Genomic DNA, 24,377 nt, shown 5'->3' with positions numbered 1-24,377 from the left:
ATCATTTCTCTAGATTCCATATATATGCATTACAATATGATATTTATCTTTCTCTTTCTGACTCACTTCACTCTGTATAATACATTCGAGGTTCATCTTCCTCATTAGAACTGACTCAAATACATTCCTTTTTATGGCTGAGTAGTATTCCATTGTGTATATGTAGCACAACTTCTTTATCCATTCATCTGTTGATGGACATCTAGGTTGCTTCCATGTGATAGCTATTGTAAATAGTGCTGCAATGAACAATAGGATATATGTGTCTCTTTCAGTTTTGCTTCTCAGGGGATATGCCTAAGATTGAGATTGCTGGGTCCTAGTTTTTTAAAGAATCTTTATACCACCATCAATAGTGGCTGTATCAGTTTGCATTCTCATCTACAGAGCAACGGCATTCCTTTTTCTCCACACCCTCTCCAGCATTTATTGTTTGTAGACTTTTTGATGAGGGCCAAGGAGATCCAACCATTCCATCCTAAAGGAGATCAGTCCTGGGTATTAATTTGAAGGACTGATGCTGAAGCTGAAACTCCAATACTTTGGCCACCTCATGTGAAGAGCTGATTCATTGGAAAAGACCCTGATATTGGGAAAGATTGAGGGCAGGAGGAGAAGGGGACGACAGAGGATGAGATAGTTGGATGGCATCATCAACTTGATGGACATGGGTTTGGGTGGACTCTGGGAGTTGGTGATGGACAGGGAGGCCTGGCATGTTGTGGTTCATGGGGTCTCAAAGAGTCGGACATGGCTGAGCAACTGAATTGAACTGATTCTGACTGGTGCGAGGTGATATCTCATTGTAGTTTTGATTTGTATTTCTCTAATAATGAGCAATGTTGAACATTTTTTTGTGTTTGCTATCCATCTGTAAGTCTTCTTTGGAGAAATGTCTGTTTAGGTCTTTTCCCCAATTTTTGAATGGGTTATTTGTTTTTCTGGTATTGAGTTGTATGAGCTGCTTGTATATTTTTGAAATTATTCCTTTGTCAGTTGTTTCATTTTCTATTATTTTCTCCCATGCTGACGATTCTCTTTTCACCTTGTTTATAGTATCCTTTGCTGTGCAAAAGCTTTTAAATTTAATCAGGTCCCACTTGTATACATTTGTTTTTATTTCCACTACTCTAGGAGGTGTGTCATAGGGATTTTCCTTTAATTTATATAATTGAGTGTTCTGCCTGTTTTCCTTCTAAGAGCTATAAAGTTTCTGGTCTTACATTTAGGTCTTCAAACTATTTTGAGTTTATCTTTGTGTATCGTGTTAGGAAGTGTTCTAATTTCATTCTTTTACATGTAGTTGTCCAGTTTTCCCAGCACCATTTATTGAAGATGCTGTCTTTGCCCCATTGTATATTCTTGCCTCTTTTGTCAAAAATAAGGTACCTATAGGTACATGGGTTTATTTCTTGGCTTTCTATCTTGTTCCATCCGTCTGTATTTTTGTTTTTGTGCCATGCCATACTGTTTTGATGACTGTAGCATTGTAGTATAATCTGAAGTCAGGAAGGTTAATTCTTCCAGCTCCCTTCTTCTTTCTCAAGACTGCTTTCGTTATTTGGGGTCATTTGTGTTTCCATATGAATTGTGAAATTTCTTGTTCTAGTTATGTAAAAAATGTCATTGGTAATTTGATAGGTATCACATTGAATCTGTCGATTGCATTTGGTAGTATAGTCACTTTCAAAATATTGACTCTTCCTACCCAGTAACATGAAATATCTCTCCATCTGTTTATGTCATCTTTTATTTCTTTCACTAGTGTCATATAATTTTCTGTGTACAGTTCTTTTGTCTCCTTAGGTAAGTATCTCCTAGATATCTAATTCTTTTTGTTGCAATGGTGAATGGGATTGATTCCTTAATTTCTCTTTGTGATTTTTCATTGTTAGCATATAGAAATGCAGTTGATTTCTGTGTATTGGTTTTGTATCCTGAAACTTTGCTAAATTCACTGATTAATAATTTTCTGATATTATCTTTAGGGTCTTCTATGTACAGTATCATGTCATCTGCAAACAGTGAGAGCTTTACTTCTTATTTTCTGATCTGGATTCCTTTTATTTATTTTTCTTCTCTGATTGCTATTGCTGGACTTCAAGAACTATGCTGAATAATAGTGGTGCAAGTGGAAACCCTTGTCTTATTCCTGATTTTAGGGGGAATACTTTCAGTTTTTCACCATTGAGAATAATGTTTGCTGTAGGCCTTTACTATGTTGAGGTAGGTTCTTTCCATGCCCATTTTTTGAAGAGTTTTAATCATAAATGGTTGCTGAATTTTGTCAAACAATTTTTCTGCATCTATTGAGATGATCATATGGTCTTTATCTTTCAATTTCTTAATATTCTGTATCACATTGATTGATTTCTGAAAATTGAAGAATCCTTGCATCCTTGGTATAAACCCAACATGATCATGGTTTATGAGCTTTTTGATGTGTTCCTGAATTCTGTTTGCTAATTTTTTTTTTTTTTTTTTTTTTGAGGATTCTTGCATCTATGTTCATCAGTGATACTGGCCTCTAGTTTTCTTTTTTTGTGTTGTCTTTTCCTGGTTTTGGTATCAGGGTGATGGTGGCCTTGTAGAATGAGTTTGGAAGTGTTCTTTCCTCTGGAATCTTTGAAAGTGTTTTAGAAGGATAGGCATTAGCTCTTCTCTAAATGTTTTACAGAATTCTCCTGTGAAGCCATCTGGTCCTGGGCTTTTTTTTTTTTTTTCTGGGAGATTTTTTTATCATAACTTCAATTTCAATGCTTGTATTTGAGTTGTTCATAATTTCTATTTCTTCCTGGTTCAGTCTTGGAAGATTGAACTTTTCTAAGAATCCATATATTTCTTCCAGGTTATCTATTTTATTTCCATATATTTGTTCATAATAGCCTCTTATAATCCTTTGTATTTCTTCACTGTCTGTTGTAATATCTCCTTTCTCATTCTAATTTTGTTGACTTGCTTCTTCTTTCTTTTTTTTCTTGATGAGCTTGGCTAAAGGCTTGTCAGTTTTGTTTATGTTCTCAAAGAACCAGCTTTTAGTTTTATTAATATTTACTATTGTTTCTTTTATTTCATTTTCATTTATTTCTGCTCAAATCTTTATGATTTCTTTTCTTATATTAATTTTTTGTTGTTGTTGTTCTTCTATTTCCAATTGTTTTATATGTAAAGTTAGGTTGTCTATTCGTTGTTTTTCGTGTTTCTTGAGTTAGGACTGTATTGCTATATATGTCCCTCTTATAACTGCTTTTGCTACATCCTATAGGGTTTGAGTTGTGTTTTCATTGTCATTTGTTTCTAGACATTTTTTTTTATTTCCCTTTTGATTTCTTCAGTAACCTGTTGGTTATTTAGAAACCTGTTGTTTAGGCTCCATGTGTTTATGCTTCTTACCCTTTTATTCTTATAATTGATAGCTAGTCTCAAAGCATTGTGGTTGGAGAAGATGCTTGATACAATTTCAATTTTCTTAAATATACTGAGGTGTGATTTGTGACCCAAGGTGGGGTCTATCCTGGATAATGTTCCATGTGCACTTGAGAAGATATATTCTTCTGCATTTGGATGGAATGTCCTGAAGATAACAATGAGATCCATCTCATATTATGTATCATTTAACACTTCTGTTTCCTTATTAATTTTCTGTTTTGATGATCTGTCCATTGGTGTGCATGAGGTGTTAAAGTATACTACTATTATTATGTTACTGTCAATTTCTCCTTTTATGTGTGTTAGTGTTTGTCTTGTGTATTGAGCTGTTCCTATGTTGGGTGCATAGATATTTACAATTGTTATGTCTTCCTCTTGGATTGATCCATTGATCGTTATGTAGTGTCCTTCCTTATCTCTTATAATCTTTATTTTAAGGTCTATTTTGTCTTATATGAAAATCGCTACTCCAGCTTTCTTTTGCTTCCCATTTGCATGGAATATATTTTTCAATCCTCTTACTTTAAATCTATATGTGTCTTTAGGTCTGAAGTGAATTTCTTGTAGACAGCATATTTATGGGTCTTGTTTTTGTGTCCATTCAGCGAGTTTGTGTCTCTTGTTTGGAGCATTTACTCCATTTACATTTTAAGTAATTATTGATATATATTTTCATATTTCCATTTTCTTTATTGTTGGGTTTGATTTTGTAGATCTTTTTTTCCTCTGTTGTACTTCTTGACTCTATAAGTCCCTATAACATTTGTTGTAAAGCTGGTTTGGTGGTACTAAATTCTCTTAACTTTGCATGAATGAAAGCTTTTTATTTCTCCATCAACTCTGAATGAGATCCTTGCCAGGTAAGGTAAGCTTGGTTGTAGATTTTTCCCTTTCAGTACTTTAAATATATCCTGCCATTCCCTTCTGGCCTGTAGAGTTTCTGCTGAAATATCAGCTGTTAAGTGTTTGGAGTTTCCCTTGTATGTTACTTGTTGCTTCTCCCTGGCAAACAAAGAAAACAAAAAATTATATTTACCAGTTAAGAACAAAACTAATTTAAGCACAAACTGGAAAACAAAACTAAAACAAGGTGCCCAGTGGGGAATAAGGCAATAAAAATAAGACTAACAAATATATTGAGAGGAAAGGAGAGAAAGAAAAGAAAGAAAAAATAGCTTCCCTGGTAGCTCAGTTGGTAAAAGCATCTGCCTGCAATGCTGGAGACCCAGGTTTTATCCTTGGGTCAGTAAGATCCCCTGAAGAAGGAAATGGCAACCCACTCCAGTACTCTTGCCTGGAAAATTCCATGCATGGAGGAGCTACAGTCCATGGGGCCATAGTCAGACATGACTGATCAACTTCATTTTTCACTTTTTAAGAAGATTTATATAGATTAAAAATTTCACAAGGTGAAAAGTACAGTAGGAAATGCAAAGAAAGGGATGAATACAGAAAAAATATAATAGGCTTAAAAATTAAAATTATAAAAAGAAAAAAAAAAGGAAGAATAAAGAAAAAAGTAAAAGAAAAGGAAAACTCCACAGAAATGCAAAAGCCCAATGTAGATGCAGAGGTTTATAACAACAATAGAGAATATGACTGAGTATATACATATACACCCATAAGATGAATTCCCTGGTGGCTCAGAGGGTAAAGCGCCCACCTACAATGTGGGAGACCTGGGTTGGATCCCTGGGTCAGGAAGATCCCCTGGAGAAGGAAATGGCAACCCACTCCAGCATTCTTGCCTGGAAAATCCCACGGAGAGAGGAGCCTAGTAGGCTATAGCCCATGGGTTTGCAAAGAGTCGGAGAAGACTTCACTTTTACTTTCACTTTCACTTTGTACACCCATAAGCAAAATCAAAACAGTCCAGTGAAAATAAAATACAGATTGACCTGGCGAACAAAGGAAACCAAAAATTATATCTACCAGAAAAAAACAATTAAAACACAAACTGGAAAACAAAACAAAAGCAAGCTGCCAATTGAGAATAAAGCAATGAAAATAAAACTAACAGATGTGTTGAGAAGAAACGAGAGAAAGCAGAGAAAGAAAGAATAGGTATGCAAAGGTAAATAAAGGTATATAAAGAAGATTTATATATGTTAAAGATTAACTACAAGGGGAAAAGGACAGTAGGAAAAGAAAACAAATGAATAAGTGTATAAAAATAATAATATGTTAAAAATTTAAAAAAAAAGAAAAGAAAAAAATGAGGAAAACTCCATAGAACTGCAAAAGCCAAATGTATAGAAGCAGAAGTTTATGACAACAATAAAAAAATGTGACTGAGGACCAAAAAAAAAAAAAAAATCAAAACTTAATTGGATTTCTTAGTGCCAATATTATCAACAACTGCAACAGTGGGGGAGAAAAAGAAAAAAAAAGAAAAAGAAAAAAAAGATCCAAAAGAATCTACAGAGTAAATCAAACAATAAGAATGATATTTGGCAAAACTAATACAATTATGTAAAGTTTAAAAATAAAATAAAATTGGAGAAAAAAGAAAAAAAAAAAAAAGAATAATAAATGTTTTTCTTGAGTCACTGCTGTCAGAGTCCTTTTCTTCGCTGGGAGTCACAGCCCACCTTATCTCCCTAGGGTACCCTCCAATACTGTACTGTTCTCTGGACCCTGATGTTGAGTCAGCTCAGATTCTAATCTGGTCCTACTCCTGTGTGTTCTTGCCTCCAGTGTCCAGCTATCTAGTTCTCCAGCTATCAGAAATAGTGTGTTTTCTTTTGTGGGAGCTCTAAATGGCCTTTTATATATTCCATAGACACAGAGTCTGCTTAGCTGATCCTGTGAATTTAATCTGCAGCTTGTACAGCTGGTAGGAAAGTTTTGGGTCTTCTTCCTTAGCCACACTGCCCCTGGGCTTCAATTATGGTTTTGTTTTCACCTTTACCTGTGGGTTATCCACTGGAGTTTAGCTCCTGAGGCTGCCTTGGAGGGCTTGGGTTTGCCCCTGTGAATGCCAAGTGTGGAGGTGGTTCAGCTGCTTGGGTCACAGGGGTTCTGGCAGCATCAGGTACTCAGGGGGGTTGGCTGCTAGGGCAGCAGGAAATATAGTGCTCTAGAAGGATATGGCAGTAAGTATTGGCCAATATGGTCCACTATTCTTGCCTGGAGAACCTCCCTCCCTGACAGAGAATCCTGGCAGGCCAGTCTACAGGGTCTCAAAAGATTGGATAGGACAGAAGCAACCCTGAATGCATAGATGCAAAATTTTTTATTGCCTGTGGCCCATTGAGAGTTGAGCGTGAAGGTGGCACAGCTGCTTAGCTTGCAGGGACCCTGGTGGCAGCAAGTGTGCAGGGACACAGACTGCTTCCACCGCCTATCAGAGTCTATTTTTGAGCCTCTTGTAGCTGGTGATCAGACGGCCTCTTCGACCAGTCTTTCTCCATAGTTCCACCCGTTCAGGCACATAGAGGGGCCCCTCTGGCTGGGGTCCTACTCTGTAGATCTTCATTCAGGCCCTGAAAGGAGAATCCTGGGTGGGTCCTACTCTGTGGTTCATTGTATCAGGGGTTTGGTGGGCCAGCCTCTCTATTGTTCAGCTGCTGGTGCTTGTGTGGGGCAAAGGAGGCCATGATGATGGCTCCACCCCCTACATGGGACTCAACAGTATCGCCTTGCTTCCATGGCTGCCTGGCTTTCTTCCACCAGCATTTCCCACCATGATCTCCTCCCTCACATCCCCTCAATCCATCTCTCAGCAGTCAACAGCAGCCCTCCCCTGGGATTGCTCCACAATCCCTAAACTCCAGCTCCCAGCCACTACACCTTCCAGGGGACCAGCATTCCTGTCCAGGGTATGTATAACTGTGGCAAGGAGTATCTGATTCTCATTCTATTTAGGCTGCTACAGATCAGCCGTTTCACTCTCAGCCTTAAATGTTTCTCCTCTGACTCAGACAATTGTCCTGCGATGGGGATCAGACTCCTGCTTCAGTTCCCCCACCCACTGAGGGCAGGTCCCATCCTACTAACACTCCTGTTTTCCCCCTAGTTCCTTTGTCCTACTGAAATTTGTGTGGTTCTATATATTCTTTTCCACTGGTTAGGTACTCCTGTCTGCTTTCAGCTGGTGTTCTGCATGCACTTCTATGTTTGAAGGTGTATTCCTGATGTGTCCATGGAGAGAGATGAACTCCATGTCTACCTACTCCTCTGTCATCTTGTTCTTCTCTTTTACTTAATATTAAATTCAAGGAAAAAAGAAAGCTTTTCCTTTCAATATATGTGTTCTTTGCATGAATATCAAAGTCTTATAAATAGTTTTTTCTACCTGTTCCTACCCTTTTCATTTTCCATGTTACCATACCATTTTTTTTTTACTAGATAAATGACAAATTTGTGTCTCAACTTCAAAAAGTATGTGGTAAATTTCTTCTAAAGCTGAGTTTTATATTTTATCTTGGTTTGGATTATATGTGTCCACAATATATGCATGCACGCATGGTGTGTGCATCTATATGTGTGTGCTCTAATTTTGAATATTGAAATAAAAACAATAATATAGATGAATTGAGAAATTACCATATTCCTCTAAAAAATCAAATATAGCATTGTTTTTTCATGTTTTTCATATATTTTACCCTAAAAACAATAAAATAAGGAAGGCTCCTACACTATGAATTAGAATTTAAATTTGTACAGTTACTACGGAGAACAGTATGGACACTCCTTTAAAAATAAAAGAAACTAAACTAAGAATAGAACTACCATATAATCCAGTAATGCCACTCTGGGCATATATCTAGAGAAAATCATAATTACAAAAGATCCATGCACTCCAATGTTCAGAGTAGCACTATCTATAATAGCCAAAATATTGAAGCAACCTGAATGTCCATCAACCGATAAATAGATAAAAGTGATGTAGTGGATTTATATAATAGAATATTACTCAGACATGAAAAGAATGAAAAATACCATTTGCAGCAACCTGGATAGACCTTGAGATTATCATGGTAAGTGAAATAAGAAAAAGACAAATTTATGATATCACTCAGATGTTGAATCTCATTTTCTAAAATGATACAAAATAACTAAGAAACAGATTTACAGATATTGAAAACAAAAGTATGCTTATCAAAGGGGAAATTTGGAAGGAGGGATAAGTCAGGAATTTGGGATTAACATACATACACTACTAAATATATGATAACTATCAAGGATCTACTCTGTAGGTGACTAATTGGCTGTATTTATCAATGCAACTTTGTTCATAATGTTCCCTTATTGGCCTTATGATCTGTTCAGCTATTTTTCTTTTAATATTTTATTAGAGCCATTGCATACTCAAAACATCCAAAAGTCCAGTGTTGGAATGATGGATTTTGCTTGGTACATGTTCATTTTGCTATCAAACTCTATCAGAATGCCATTATAATTTGACTTACTATATCCTCCTTATATCTTGCTTCACTATTGTTCTTAATATTAAAATTATAAATGAATTTTTATGAAAATAAACATACCGAAGTGATAGCAGGTAATCATTCACATTGATTGTGATCGACAGAAATGTCAGGAGTGATAATTGAGACAAGAACTGAAAAGAAAGCAATAACCAGGAGTTATCAAGCCAGTTACCACTGTGGGTAATGGGGGTTAGTTCCAGAGGATAGTGATAATCATTTAGAACAAGTCCCTCAGAGTCTTGTCAACTGCACTCTGAGAAACCAGGAATATTTATCATATTCCTCAAAGCCATTATTTCATAGTTACCCCAGGGGCTTAAAAAATCCATCAGTTTTGGATTGACAGCACAAATAAATAGAATGGGCCTTAGGATTTAGAGAAAAATCCCCAGTGATAAGAGTCAACTGCTGGCAGTAGGATATCAGGCCAGCATACAAGAAATCATAAGGAGTGAGGGGATATAGTGAGACACAGAGATCACAGGTGTAGTTAATAGCCTTCATTATTTAAAATTCTATTCTCAGGGCTTTCATGGTAACTCTGTGGTGAAGAATCTGCCTGCCAATACAGGAGACACGGGATCAATCGCTGATCTGGGAAGATTCTACATGCCATGGAGCAACTAAGCCTGTGCATCACAACTACTGAGCCTGTGCTCTAGAGCCCAGGAGCTACAACTGCTGAGTCCAAGTGCCACAACTATTGAAGCCCATGTGCCCTAGAGCTTGTGCTCTGCAACAAGGTGCTCTGCACCTCAATGAGAAGCCCGTGTATCAGTGAAGACCCAGCACAGTCAAAACTAAGTAAATAAAACCACATCTTCAGATAAAAATCAGACACCCACATCAAGAATAGAGAGTTCTCCATTATACACAGCCAGACATGATCTTGGATGATCCCCAAATTGACACGTACTAGGAATAAGGTTGCCTGTATGGGGCTTTGTTCTTAGCTGGCTACCCTGCCTTTCTTCTTGAACTCCTCTTTAAAGAGGAAGCAAGGTGATAGTGGAATAAGACAACTGAGTAGTGCTTAGGTAGGAATACTCACCTTTGTAAATTAGACAGCAACTTCAGTCTTGCTTGAAAAGTAAGGTTCTGTCACCCTAGATCAAACAAAATATATGTACTCGGCTTTAGTTGGCAGTGGGAAGTGAGGAAGGGAGCAAAATTGTAAGAAAAAACACTAACTGCACCTTAACAGAGTGGTGAGAGAAAGAACAGCTAATTTTAGGATCATATGGACTGACAAAAGATCACCATTAATATTCTAAAATGGAGAAATATGATTTAGAATATGAATATACAACATGCAAAGTCATATTTCTTTGTTTAATGCCTTTACTAATCAATAAGACAGATATTAAATATAAAGTGCTTATGTCCAAAATATATATTGTGAGTATTCTAAAACCAAGATAAACAATGTGAAGACTACACACACACTCTCTGTCTCTGTGTATGTGTGTGTGTGTGTGTATATATATATACACACACACACACACACACATAAGCATACTTCATTTTACTGTACTTTGTTGAAATTGGCAGATACTGGTTTGTTTGTTTTTTAACAAATTGAAGATTTGCTGTAACCCCAAGTTATCAGATGATGGTTAGCATTTTTCAGCAAAATATTTTTAAATTAGTGCATACACTATGCTTTTTTTTTAAACATAATGCTCTTACACACAATAAATATAGTTTTTTCTGTACTGGGAAACTAAAAATTTCATGTGATTCACTTTGAGATATCCCCTTTATTATGGTGGTCTGAAACCAAATCCACAATATCTCCAAGGTATGCCTGTGTCTTGTAATTGATATAAATAGAGTGAATAATTATGTAATTCCTCAGTATGTTCAAATAATATAGAAGAGCTCAGGTGGTCACCTGAAGTTTTATAACTTAAAGCTAATAATTTAGTTCCCTGTTGATTTTGAAGCTGCAACACAGCTTTCAGTTCAACTAATTAGGCCCTCTGAAAATTTTTGTCTATAAGCAAACAGCTTGTTTTCCATACCCTGCAAATTTAATACTTCTCATTGCAACAATTTTTAAAGTAACATATCTTCAGGCAATATTGTTAAGTAAGATTCAAAATAAACTCTGTTAAGGAATGATGGCAAGTAATTCAGTAAAACAGTGCTAAAAACAGAATTCTAGGGTCCAAAAAAGCTAACATAAAATAATGCATAATATCATATTTGGAGAATTAGATAACATTTAATTATGATAGAGGTTATTTTTACCTAATCTTACAAATAAGGTCAGGTAAAATTTAGTCATCTCAAACAACTGAGTTATCTCAAATATTTTTTAATGTAGCAGCAATTTCTCCCAGCTAATTTACTGATAAGAATATGGTCATCCATATACTAAACCATTTAGCAAAACATACTCATTTCTACAAATGTATTTCCACTGGATTTTGACAATCAATACTATCAGGGGAGTTCTCATCTTCCAGTGTGATATCTTTTTGCTTTTTCATACTGTTAATGGGGTTCTCAAGGCAAGAATACTGAAGTGACTTGCCATTTCCTTCTCTGGAGGAAGGAAAATATTTTGTCAAAACTTGCAAACATGAGCTGCCTGTTTGGCCCTGCAGGACATGGCTCTTAGCTTCGTTGAGTTACACAAAGCTGTGATCCATGTGATCATTTTGGTTAATTTTCTGTGACTGTGGTTTTCGTTCTGGAGGTGTAACATTGTACTTCTTGCTTTTTCTGTCTGCCCTCTGATAGATGAGGACAAGAGACTTGTGCAAATTTCCTGATGGGAAGGACTGGCTGTGGGGAAAACTGGATCTTCCTCTGGTGGGAAGGGCCATGCTCAGTATATCTTTAATCTAATTTTCTGTTGATGAGTGAGGGCTTTGCTTCCTCCTTGTAAAGTATGAAAAAGCAAAGATATGACACCAGAAAATAAGTCCCCAGGTTGGTAGGTGTCCAATATGCTACTGGGGAATAGCAGAAAAACATCTCCAGAAAGAAGAGGCTGGGAAAAAGCAGAAATTACTTCCAGTTGGGGATGTATCTGGTGGTGAAAGTAAAGTTCAATGCTGTAAAGAACAATATTGTATAGGAACCTGGAATGTTAGGTCCATGAATCAAGGCAAATTGGATGTGGTCAAGCAGGTGATGGTAAGAGTGAACATCACAATTTTAGTAATCAGTGAACTAAGATGGACAAGAACGGGCATATTTAATTCAGATGACTATTATATCTACTACTGTTGGCAAGAATCCCTTAGAAGGAATGGAGTAACCTTCATAGTCAATAAAAGAGTCTGAAATGCAGTGCTTGGGTACAATCTCAAAAATGACAGAATGATCTTGATTTGTTTCTAAGGCAACACTGGTCAGCATCACAGTAATCCAAGTTGTGCCCCAAATACTAATGCTGAAGAAGCTGAACTTGAATGGTTCTATGAAGACCTATAAGACCTTATAAAAGTGACATCATAAAAGGTGACCTTTTCATCATAGGGGATTGGAAAGCAAAAGTAGGAAGTCAAGAGATACATGGAGTAACAGACTTGTTTGGCCTTGGAGTACAGAATGAAACAGGGCAAAGGCTAACAGAGTTTAGTTAGTTACAGAAAACACCCACTTCTAACACAAGAGACGACTCTACACATGGACATCAGCCGGTGGCCAATACCAAAATCAGACTGATTATATTTTTTGCAGCCAAAGATCGAGAATCCGTATCAGTTCAGTTCAGTCGCTCAGTCGTGTCCAACTCTTTGAGATCCCATGAATTGCAGCATGCCAGGCCTCCCTGTACATCACCAACTCCCAGAGTTCACTCAAATTCATGTCCATCGCGTCAGTGATGCCATCCAGCCATTTCATCCACTGCGTCCCCTTCTCCAGCTGCCCCCAATCCCTCCCAGCATCAGAGTCTTTTCCAATGAGTCAACTCTTTGCATGAGGTGGCCAAAGTATTGGAGTTTCAGCTTTAGCATCAGTCCTTCCAAAGAACATCCAGGACTGATCTCCTTTAGAATGGACTGGTTGGACCTCCTTGCAGTCCAGGGGACTCTCAAGAGTCTTCTCCAACACCACAGTTCTAAAGGATCAATTCTTCTGAGCTCAGCTTTCTTCACAGTCCAGTTCTCACATCCATACACGATCACTGGAAAAACCATAGCCCTGACTACATGGACCTTTGTTGGCAAAGTAATGTCTCTGCTTTTCAATATGCTATTTAGGTTGGTTGTAACTTTCCTTCCAAGGAGTAAGTGTCCTCTAATTTCATGGATGCAATCACCATATGCAGTGATTTTGGAGCCCCAAAAAATAAAGTCTGCCACTGTTTCCATTGCTTCCCCCTCTATTTCCCATGAAGTGATGGGACCAGATGCCATTACCTTCATTTTCTGAATGTTGAGCTTTAAGCCAACTTTTTCATTCTCTTCTTTCACTTTCATCAAGAGGCTTTTTCGCTCCTCTTCACATTCTGCCATAAGGGTGGTGTCGTCTGCATATCTAAGGTTATTGATATTTCTCCTGGCAATCTTGATTCCAGCTTGTGCTTCTTCCAGCCCAGCGTTTCTCATGATGTACTCTGCATAGAAGTTAAATAAGCAGGGTGACAATATACAGCCTTGACATACTCCTTGTCCTATTTGGAACCAGTCTGTTGTTCCCTGTCCAGTTCTAACTGTTGCTTCCTGACCTGCATATAGGTTTCTCAAGAGGCAGGTCAGGTGATCTGGTATTCCCATCTTTTTCAGAATTTTCCACAGTTTATTGTGATCCACACAGTCAAAGGCTTTGGCATAGTCAATAAAGCAGAAATAGATGTTTTTTTTGGAACCCTCTTCCTTTTTTCCACGATCCAGCAGATGTTGGCAATTTGATCTCTGGTTTCTCTGAATTTGTTAAAACCAGCTTGAACATCTGGAATTTCGCAATTCAGGTATTGCTGAAGCCTGGCTTGGAGAATTTTGAGCATTACTTTACTAGCGTGTGAGATGAGTGCAATTGTGTCATAGTTTGAGCATTGTTTGGCATTTCCTTTCTTTGGGATTGGAATGAAGACTGACCTTTTCCAGTCCTGTGGCCACTGCTGAGTTTTCCAAATTTGCTGACATATTGAGTGCAACACTTTCACAGCATCATCTTTCACGATTTGAAATAGCTCTTCTGAAGTTCCATCACCTCCACTAGCTGTATTCATAGTGATGCTTTCTAAGGCCCGTATACAGTCAGCAGAAAATAAGACCAGGAGCTGACTGTTGCTCAGATCACGAACTCCCTATTGCAAACTACAGACTTAAATTGAAGAAAGTAGGGAAAACTACTTGGCTATTCTGGTATGACTTAAATCAAATCCCTATGATTATACAGTGGAAGTGACCAATGGATTCAGGGGATTAGATCTGATAGACCGAGTGCCTGAAGAACTTTGGATGGAGGTTTGTAACATTGTACAGGAGGCAGTGACTAAAACCATCCCAATGAAAACGAAATGCAAGAAGGCAAAATGATTGTCTGAGGAGGACTTACAAATAGATGAGAAAATAAGTGGAAGGTAGAGAAAGGGAAAGATATACCAAACTGAATGCAAAGTTCCAGAGAATAGCAAGGAAAGATAAAGTCTACTTCAGTTAACAATGCAAAGAAATAGAGGGGGGAAATAGAATGGGAAGGACCAGAGATCCTTCAAAAACATAAGAGATACCAAGGGATCATTTCATGCAATAATGGGCACAATAAAGGACAGAAATTGCATGGACCTATCAGCAGCAGAAGATATTAAGAAGACATGGCATGAATACACAGAAGAACTGTATAAAAAATGTCTTAATGACCTGGCTAATCACAGCTGTGTGGTCATTCACCTAGAATCAGATGTCATGGAGTGTGAAGTCAGGTGGAATTTAGGAAGCATTTCTATGAACAAGGCTAGAGGAGGTGATGGAATTCAAGATGAGCTATTTCAAATTATAAAAGATTGTGCTGTCAAAATGCTTCACTCAATATGCCAGCAAATTTGGAAAACCCAGAAGTGACCACTTGACTGGACGAATTCAGTTTTCATCTCAATTCCGAAGAAGGGTAATGCTAAAGAATGTTTTCCTACTCTAAAGTTGCCCTCATGTCACATGCTGACAAGAAAATGCTCCAAATCCTTCAAGCTAACCTCAGCCTTCAGCAGTACATGAACCAAGAACTTTCAGATGTACAAGCTGGATTTAGAAAAGGCATAGGGCCCAGAGATCAAATTGCAACATCTGTTGGATCACAGAAACAGCATGTGAATTCGAGAAAAAACATCTACTTCTGCTTCATGGACTACATTAAAGCCTTTTACTGTGTGGATCACAACAAACTTGGAAAATTCTTAAAGAAATGGGAATACCAGATCACCTTATCTACCTCCTGAGATACCTGTATGCAGGCCAAGAAGCAACAGTTAGAACTGTACATGGAACAACACACTGCTTCAAAATTGGGGAAAGAGGATGTCAAGGCTGTATATTGCCACCTTGCTTATTTAACTAAATGCAGAGTACATCATGTGAAATGCCAGGCTGGATAAGTCACAAGCTGGAATCAAGATTGTCGGACTACATGCACTCTAGTTCTTTGTAGTACTACAGCACCCAGAACTAACCTAAATGTCCATCAGTGGAGGAATGGATAAATAAAGGATTGAAATAATGCCTTTTTTTCAATGACATGTTTGGACCTTGAAACTGTCATAATGAGTGAAATACACCAAACAGACAAAGACACATCGTATAATATAACCTATGTCTGGAATCTAAAAAATGGTACAAATGAATTTATTTTCAAAACAGAAGTGGAGTCACAGATGCAGAAAAAAGTTATTGTTACCAAAATGAAAATGAGGGAGGGGAGAGATAAATTGGGAGATTGGTATTGACATATACACACTGCTCTATATAAAAGAGATAGCTAGTAAGAACCTACAGTATACCACAGGGAACTCTACCAAATTCTCTGTAATGACCATACGAGAATGGACTCTAAAAAAAGAGTAGATGTATGTATAACTGATTCACTTTGCTGTAAAGCAGAAACTAACACAATGTTGTGAATCAACTATGCTTCAGTAAAAATTAATTTAAGATAAAAGAACAAAACAAAGCCTCTGAGAAACGACCCATGCTAACATTCATTAGACATGCATGGCATGTCACAGTATAATAAGAATGAAGGACAATTACATTAATTGTAAGAACTGACATAAAGTATACACCAGACAAAATGCCATCTTTCCTCAATGTGTGTTCTACACGATTTGGTAAGTATAATCCTTTTCAATTAAATGTAATTATTCTTATAACTGGTTTTCGATTTACCATTTTGTTTCTGCTTTTTATTTTTCCTGTTATTTCTATACTAAATTCTTTTTCCTTTTTTTTTTCTAGGTTAATTTTTAAAACAGGATTATTGTAATTACTCAATTACTTGAATTTTAAGCCATATCTTTGCTTTATTTTCAGTGCTTGATCTAGGTATTATAATATGCATCATTAACCTATCAAGTTTATGTGAACTTAATATTTTACTACCTCACATAAAATGCAAGAACCTTTTAATAGTATAACTCAATTTACTGCCCTGTCCTTTCTGTAGTTATTGTCACATATATTATATTGACATATATTTTAAAAGCACAATGCAGTGTAAATATTTTAATGATTTTCTATCCCACATCCATTCTTCTTCATTTCTTCCAGGAGATCTGAGTCTTTACGTCACATTATTATCAGCTGAAAAACTGATTTTGGCTTATTTTCCAGTGTACAGATGTGCTGATTATGGATTCTATTTTTTTTCTGATTATGGATTCTTACAGTTAAGAGTTATATAAAAATATTTTTATTTCACCTTAATCTTTGAAATATGATTTCTTCTGAATATATAATTCAGGGTTGATTATTTTTCCTTTCAATTCACCACTTTACATATTTCATTTTTTGACTTCTAGTTTCTATTATTTTCATAGAAGAAAGTTTCATTAGTATAGTTGCTCCCCTCTAGGTAATATGGTATTTTTTCTTGGCTTTCTGGAAGTATACATAGAAGATTTTCATCCATTTTTTTTTCACTTATTTTCAAAAGTTTGATAACCTTAAGTGTGTTTTTTGTTTGCTTTATTCTTGTTTAAAGTGTGATGAGTTTCTTAGATCTGTCATTTATTTTAAAATTCAGTTCAGTCACTCAGTCATGTCCAAGTATTTGCAACCCCTTGGACTGCAACACGCCAGGCATTTTTGTCCGTCACCAACTCATGTTCATAGAGTCGGTGATGTCATTCAATCATCTCAACTTATGTCGTCCCCTTCTCCTCCTGCCCTCAATCTATCCCAGCATCAGGGTCTTTTCAAATGAGTCAGTTCTATGCATCAGGAGACCAAAGTATTGGAGTTGCAGCTTCAGCATCAGCCCTTCCAATGAATATTCAGGACTGATTTCCTTTAGGATGGACTGGTGGGATCTCCTTGCTGTTCACGGGACTTGCAAGAGTCTTCTTCAACACCACAGTTCAAAAGCATCAATTCTTCAGTGCTCAGATTTCATTATACTCCAATTCTCACATCCATACATGATGACTGGTAAAAGAATAGCTTTGATAAAATGGACCTTTGTTGGCAAAGAAATGTCTCTGCTTTTTAATATGCTGTCTAGGATGGTCACAGATTTTCTACCAAGAAGCAAGCATCTTTTAATTTCGTTGCTGGACTCACCATATGCAGTGATTTTGGAGCCCCCAGAAATAAAGTCTCACTGTTTTCATTGTTTCCCCATCTATTTGCCATGAAGTGATGGGGCTGGATGCCATGACCTTAGTTTTCTGAGTGTTGAACTTTAAGTCAATTTTTTCACTCTCCTCTTTCAATTTTGTCAAGAGGCTCTTTAGTTCTTCTTCACTTTCTGCCATAAGGGTGGTGTCACCTGCATTTCTGAGGTTATTGATATTTCTCCCGGCAATCTTGATTCCAGCTTGTGCTTCTTCCAGCCCAGCATTTCTCATGATGTACTCTGCGTAGAAGTTAAATTAGCAGGGTGACAATATACAGCCTTGATGTACTCCTTTTCCTATTTGGAATCAGTCTGTTCCATGTTCACTTCTAACTTTTGCTTCCTGACCTGAATATAGGTTTCTCATGAGGCAGGTCAGGTGGTCTGGTATTCCCATCACTTTCAGAATTTTCCACAGTTTGTTGTGATCCACACAGTCAAAGGTTTTGGCATAGTCAATAAAGCAAAATTAAATGTTTTTTCTGGAACTCCCTTGCTTTTACAATGATCCAAAGGATGTTGGCAATTTGATTTCTGGTTTCTCTGCCTTTTATAATCCCAGCTTGAACATCTGGATGTTCGCAGTTCACATACTGTTGAAGCCTGGCTTGGAGAATTTTGAGCATTACTTTGCTAGTGTGTGAGATGATTGCAATTGTGCAGTAGTTTGAGAATTCTTTAAAATTGCCTTTCTTTGGGATTGGAATGAAAACTGACCTTTACACTCCTATGGCCACTGCTGAGTTTTCTAAATTTGCTGACATATTGACTTCAGCATTCTAACAGCATCATCTTTTAGGATTCAAAATATCTCAGTTGGAATTCCATCACCTCCACTAGCTTTGTTTGTAGTGATGCTTCCTAAGGTTCACTTGGGTTCACATTCCAGGATGTCTGGCTCTAGGTGAGTGATCACACCATCGCGGTTATCTGGGTCATGAATATATTTTTTGTATAATTCTTCTGTGTATTCTTACACCTCTTCTTAATATCTTCTGCTTCTGTTAGGTCCCTACCATTTCTGTCCTTTATTGTGCCCATCTTTGCATGATATCCGTTGGTATCTCTAATTTTCTTGAGGAGATCTCTAGTCTTTCCCATTCTATTGTTTTTCTCTATTTCTTATCATTAGTCACTGAGGAAGGCTTTCTTATCTTTCCTTGCTAATCTTTGGAACTCTGCATTCAAATGTGTATATCTTTCCTTTCTCTTTTACTTTTTGCATCTTTTCTTTTCTCAACTATTTGTAAGGCCTCCTAAGACAACCATTTTGCCTTTTTGCATTTCTTTTTTCTTGGGGATGTTCTTGATCACTGCCTCCTGTACAATGTCATGAGCTTCCATCCATAGTTCTTCAGGCATTCTATCTATCAGATCTAATCCCTTGAGTCTATTTGTCACTTTCACTGTGTAACCGTAATGGATTTGATTTAGTTCACACCTGAACGGTCTAGTGGTTTTCCCTAGTTTCTTCAATTTCTGTCTGTATTTTGCAGTAAGAAGTTCATGATCTGAGCCACAGTCAGCTCCTGGTCTTGTTTTTTTCTGACTGTCTAGAGGATCTCCATCTTTGGCTGCAAAGAATATAATCAATCTGATTTAGGTATTGACCATATGTTGATGTACATGTATAGAATCTTCAACTGTGTTGTTGAAAGAGGGTATTTGATATGACCAGTGTGTTCTCTTGGCAAAATTCTGTTAGCCTTGGACCTGCTTCATTTTGTACTTCAAGGCCAAATTTGCCTGTTACTCCAGATATTTCTTAAATTCCTACTTTTGCATTCCAGCCCCCTATAATGAAAAGGACATTTTTTTTTTCAGTGTTAGTTCTAGAAGGTCTTGTAGGTCTTCATAGAACAGTTCAACTTCACCTTCTTCAACATTACTGGTCGGGGCATAGACTTGGATTACTGTGATATTAAATGGTTTGCCCTGGAAATGATCAGAGTTCATTCCGTTGTTTTTGAGTTTGCATCCAATACTGCATTTTGGACTCTTCTGTTGACTATGATGGCTACTCCATTTCTTCTAAGGATTTCTTGCCCACAGTAGTAGATATAAGGGTCATCTGAGTTAAATTCACCCATTCCAGTTCATTTTAGTTCATTGATTCCTAAAATGCCAATGTTCACTCTTGCGTCTCCTGTTGGGCCACCTCCAATTTGCCTTGATTCATGGATCTAACATTTCAGCTTCCTATTCAATATTGTTCTTTACAGCATTGGACTTCCATCACCATTCACATCCACAACTGGGTGTTGTTTTTGCTTTGGCTCCATCTCTTCATTCTTTCTGGAATTCTTTCTCCACTGTACTCCAGTGGCATATTCAGCACATACCAACCTAGAGAGTTCATCTTTCAGTGTCCTATATTTTTACCTTTTCATACTGTTCAAGGGGTTCTCAAGGCAAGAATACTAAAGTGGTTTGCCATTCCCTTCTCCAGTGAACCACACACACAAATGAGTATGTGTATGTATATATGTATGGGTTTCCCTGATGGCTCAGAGGGTACAGAATCAGCCTGAAATGCAGGACACCTGGGTTCAATCCCTGGTTTGGGGATCCCCTAGAGAAAAGAATGGCTACCCTCTCTAGTATTGACTTTGGGAAATACTTATCTATTGTTTCTTAAAATATTCATTTGCTCAATTTTCTCCCTGCTATCCTTCTAGATCACACACACACACACACACACACACACACACACACACACACATTATATATATTCAACTGCTAGTCATTCAGTCATGTCTGTTTGTAACTCCATGAACTGTAGCTTACCAGGCTTCTCTGTCCTTGGAATTCCCCAGACAAGAATACTAGAGTGGGTAGCCATTTGCTTCTCTAGAGGATTCTTGACCCTGGGATTGAACCAAGGTGTCCTGCTTTGCAGCCTGATTCCTTACCTCTGAGCTGCCAGGGAAGCCCATACATATGCATGTACACACACATATTTGTATATATGTATATATTAGAGGGTTTGATATTGTCCAACATGTCACTGCAATTATCTTCATAACTTTTCAATTTTATTCTCTGATGACAATTTTTATTCCCAAATACACCAGCCCTGTCATCTGCTCCTGCAACCTGCTGGTAAGCCCATCTAATAAATTTGTCATTTTAGTTATTGTAGTCTTTAGTTTTAGAAATTTGTTTGCCTAAATATTTGTATTTTTCCTGTCATAATATTCTACATCTGTTTATTATTATCATATTTATCTTTAAGTAGTTGAATATGCATCTGATGATTACTCTAAAATCCTTGTCTTGCAATTCCAACACTTGAATAATCTCTAAGCTGTTTTCTGTTAAGCTATTACACCCTTTTCTAATTTTTACATAGTTTTTGTTTGTTTATTTGTTTTTGGTTTGTTTTGGCCATAATACTGTGAATAGTAATATACTCAGTTACACCTCCCTGAAGTGTGTGGATTTTGTCCTAGAATGAAGTCATCTTGGCTGGACTTAAACTGCAAACTCAGTTTTCCCAGCAATGGGCAAGAGCTGAAATTTTCACTCAGTTCAAAATACTGTTGTCCACTAGCTCCTTTTATTCTCCCCTATAAATTCAATTTATGATCAACCAAGAATTTGAATGAGAGTTTATATACATGTTTAGGCTTCTTCATCTGCAGCTCTTTTCTTTATGTAATTTTTATCTTCACCTTTCTGCAGCTTTGGCAACCCCGAACTGCAGGATCTTGCTACCACAACAAGGAAATTATGGCATTGTACTGGAACTCCCAGCTCCCTTCTCTGATACCTGTGGTTTAGGGAGTACTCTCAAGTAAAAGTTCTTATATATACAATCTCAGTTCTCTTCTCCCATGGTATATTTCTGTAGTTTATGCCTGTTTATTTTATTTTATCACAAAATTACAAATAGTTGTTTTTTTAAATATTCATCATAGTTTTTAAGTGTTTAATAGAGCTTTATCTGATAAACTTAATAGAATATTTTGATATGGCCAGATAATATTCCTTTCTGTTACATATTTTTACATCAAACTATATTATTAAGAAGCAATTTCACAAGAAATGTAGAGAAAACACACCTTTCTTGTTTTGCAAGATGGGGTACTCTAATTATTTGGAAGCAGTTTATTTTGGGAATGGCAGTTATTTGTTTTATTTTCTTATGTTTAGATCAGAATATCACATACCCAATAATGTTGCAGAATGCTTATTACTGCATGAAATTAGAGCTCTAATATATATATATATATATATATATATATATATATATATATACACATACATACATATATATATATATTAGAAACTGCTGTGTGCATGTGTATATATATATACACACACACACCAGTTTAATTGCTAAACTGTGTGTTTTTTTTTTAATTACTAAATTTTTTTTAATTACTAAAATGTGAGGTAGAATTCACCCAGTATAAAAGAGGATTCATGCTTTTTTACCTAAGTGATCTCATCTACACAAGGTGACTAAAATCATGCACTAGAGTCTTAGCACTTTCACATATTTCCTTTGTGATTTATACTGTCTTAACACAACAGCTTTTTTTTTTTAACTTAGTGAATTCAAATTTAAGCGTTTGAAAGCTAATATGTCTAAAATTAACTCATCTTTTCCCAAAATTTTCTATTCTTGTGAACAAAGAACGGAGAAGATTGCTCTTCACAAGTTCTATAAGGATTAAATTGTAACCCACTGCAGTTATTGACTGATGGTCACTTTTAGAAAAATTAAGACAATAACAGGATGAGGCCCCCTGAGATTTGGACAAGCAGGCCCCTTAGACAGATAAACATCTCAGGAAGAACTATAATGACCCCAGATTCTTACATCGTCCCATACATAGTAAAGCACTAAAATAATTTACTTGAGATGTCTGTTCTTTGTGATGAATAGTAATCATTTATCAAGATGTATGCTTGACTACATGTATTTCTCAGCCACAAATCATATATAAATTGGTTACTCCTCTATTTCTCCTGCAATGTGGGATACCTGGGTTCAGTTCCTGGGTTGGGAAGATCCCCTGGAGAAGGGAAAGGCTACCCACTCCAGTATTCCTGGAGAATTCCATGTACTGTACAGTCCACGGGGTCACAAAGAGTCAGACATGACTAAGCGACTTTCACTTTCACTATTTCTTCAGAGCAGTTTCCTCTGAGCTGACTGAGTGGTTGTCTCCAGGCTATAGTCCTCAGTAAGATTCTGAAGACATCCTAAACCTGCAACTCATGTTGTGTGGCTTTTTTAATTTGGCACTATTAAATCTATAAATTTATTTCTATCTACCACAACACACTAGGATAATTACTATTATGTTTTACCTAGATTCTTCAAATAGCTTTCTTTCTGAATCCTCTGCTTTTAAACCTTATTCTTTCTCATCTTTGATCTGCATAATGTTCAGAATAATGGTTTTAAAGTACAATTTTAATATATTACCTTACTTAAAAACCAAAGTATGCAGAACTATGTTTTACTTTGTAAAAAAAAAAAATTCTGAGAAGGTATTTTGAATTATCACTATAAATTCTTTTGTTTACTTTATATATTTATTTAATATATTTATAGAAGATACTTGTGAATTCCATGTAAACACTGATTGAAATTGAACAAATCAGCTTCATTGACAAGGAGAAAAATAAATAATATCAACAAATATACTCAAAACCAAGCATTTTGCTAGAATCACTTACAAGTACTTAGCTAGAATTGAATAGTTAAATCCTATTTGAATGAGTGTTCATTTTGAATACAATGTCCCATAGATCACTTATCATTTGCCATATGTTGTGTTAATTATATATATGTTGGTTTATGCTGTGAATATGCTGCAAATTAACAACATTTCTTGTTTCTGGAAAGAAAATGATAGATTAATTTGCCAAATGTCAAGTTCATTTCATGTCAAGATGTTTTTTGTGTCATGATCCATCATGAAAAATTAAACAGATATGTTCTACTAAACAGATCAATTTTGGGGCAGCAGCTGTGGCTCACAATTCTTCCATTTGGTAGATTCATTCCACCTGACTTCAGAGAAATTGCTAAGATGATGTTTTCATGGTATGAGTATGTTTTTGTTTCCTTTGCTCAATTCAGTTGGAGTTGGAAAAGGAAAAGGATATTTTGTTGTATTACATATCATCAGTTGAAAATAGAAACTAAAGTTGTTTTATTCATATACCAATAATTAGAAAATAAATATATATTAAAATTTAATATATCTTTAGTTTATTTTAACATGAAATATTTATAAATGTCATTAATTGCTCTGAATGAAATATGACTTTTTAAGATTTTGTAAGCCTACAATGAAGAAGAATGGAGAAGGCAATGGCACCCCACTCCAGTACTCTTGCCTGGAAAATCCCAGGGACGGGGGAGCCTGGTGGCCTGCCGTCTCTGGGGTCGCACAGAGTTGGACATGACTGAAGCGACTCAGCAGCAATAGCAGCAACAATGAAGAGTATCAGCAGTGTATATTGTATCTCATGGTATTATAAACTACAATTAAATTAAATTAATTAAAATTGACTTGGGAGGGAACAATTTGTCACACTCTGTAGTCAAGGCATTTTAGTTTATTTTTTTTAAAAAAGAGGCATTTTAAGTGGCTTACTTCTGACTCTCAGTTGAAATTTCATTATTTTACACTTTCTTTCCATACCTGTGTGGTATAAATTACTTCTCATAAAAAGAGTATCTTGAACACATTTTTTTAC

This window comes from Bos indicus x Bos taurus, chromosome 6 (genome assembly GCF_003369695.1).
Source record: "Bos indicus x Bos taurus breed Angus x Brahman F1 hybrid chromosome 6, Bos_hybrid_MaternalHap_v2.0, whole genome shotgun sequence".
NCBI lineage: Eukaryota > Metazoa > Chordata > Mammalia > Artiodactyla > Bovidae > Bos > Bos indicus x Bos taurus.
This window is presented reverse-complemented; position numbering follows the sequence as displayed.